This window comes from Moschus berezovskii, chromosome 5 (assembly GCF_049115385.1).
Source record: "Moschus berezovskii isolate FMDL1 chromosome 5, NW_MosBer_1.0, whole genome shotgun sequence".
NCBI lineage: Eukaryota > Metazoa > Chordata > Mammalia > Artiodactyla > Moschidae > Moschus > Moschus berezovskii.
Genome location: NC_142464.1, coordinates 27042603 through 27044399, shown reverse-complemented (window position 1 = coordinate 27044399; position 1797 = coordinate 27042603).

The following is a 1797-nucleotide window of genomic DNA, read 5'->3' as shown; positions in this document are numbered from 1 at the left end:
GAAATGTGCTTCTCTTCTGCAATTCAGACCCCCTTGTGTGACTTGCTTCCCACCATGAAATGAACATAGTTGCCTTGAAGGAAATTTTGCCCTTTTTGAAATAATTGGTCATAGTTTTCCTCTTTTTGAACTTTTCTTGCATGTTGAGGAAGTGGAATAAGACCCCAGCTTAAAAGCAGGCCCTCTTTTCTTCACAATAAATATGTTAGAGGTAAAAGATATAGAGTTCAACAAAAATGAAGGAAAGAATTTATCAGTGTAGAGTCTGGGGGCTTTTATTCCCTCCCAATTTGGCTCTTGTTTTCCACCAAGGTATAATTAGATGGATTTATTTTTTTCTTGAACCTTTATTTAGACTTGAGGGTTAGAAGTTAGAGGGGCTAAATTAGCATTTTCTTTCATTTTGCTCGTGTATTTTCTTACCTCTAGCTGCTTCAGAAAGTTACAAAAACACCTAAGAATCGAATATGAAGCTTATCATTCTATCCTTAAGTTTAGGTTTAAGTTAAAGTTTAGAACTTCTGTTTCTTCCATGCAGAACTAAATATTGCAATGAAAAGTCTGTCTCTTGTTTTGTATCATTGGAGGGACTGATGCTAAAGCTGAAACTGCAATACTTTGGCCACCTCATGCGACGAGTTGACTCACTGGAAAAGACTCTGATGCTGGGAAAGGTTGGGGGCGGGAGGAGAAGGGGACGACCGAGAATGAGATGGCTGGATGGCATCACCAACTCTGTGGACATGAGTTTGAGTGAACTCCAGGAGTTGGTGATGGACAGGGAGGCCTGGCGTGCTGTAATTCATGGGGTCGCGGAGAGTCGGACACAACTGAGCGACTGAACTGAACTGAACTGATATAAGTTTCAGATTCTAAGTCACTTTCTATAACTGAATCATTATTTATAATTTTAACATATCTCAAGCCCATTTTTATTATTTTTTAAAATTTTCTATTTTGTATTGGGGTGTAGCCAATTAACAATGTTATTGCAGGTGAATGTCTAAGGGACTCAGCCATACATATACATGTATCCATTCTCCTCTTAACTCCCCTCCCATCCAGGCTGCCACATAACGGTAAGCAGAGTTCCATGAGCTATATAGTAGGTCTTTGTTGGTTACCATGTCCATCCCAAACACCCTGTTTTTTTCCCCCATCAAGTCCAGTTTTAGACTATACAGAATTAAATGTTTCAAGTTATCTCTATATCTTAGATATAATTAAATTCAAACTAATTTTAAAAGAATAAGTCTATAAGATGACTATTTATAAAATGATTAATCAAATTAAATTTCTGTGCTCTCAAAATTATGAATTTAGAAATACCCTTATTATTCTGTTACATATTCCTCCTTTTCATAAAGCACTCATAGTCTTTCATGCACAGTGTTGACAGATCTTCTACAAATAAAGTTTCTCAGACCACTTATATCAGAGTTATCTGGGATGCTTTTTAAAAATACAGACTCCTGGACCATACTCCAACACTAGTAAATGAAAATCTCTGGGAATAGAATCCAAAATCATCTTTCTAAACAATCTCCCCAGGAAATTTTTATGTATTCTAAAGTTTGGCAAACATTGGCATAGAGGGTATTCCCTCTATATCCTGAGAATAAAGAAAAAGTTAGATTTTTGTTTAGCTTTTGGTCACCTAATCAGCTATACACACACACACACACACACACACACACATTATTTGGAAATAATAATCCATTCTATCTGATGATGTACACACTAAACTGATGTATTAAAGAGCCACCAAAATACCATGCTTTACATAAAACAGTTTAT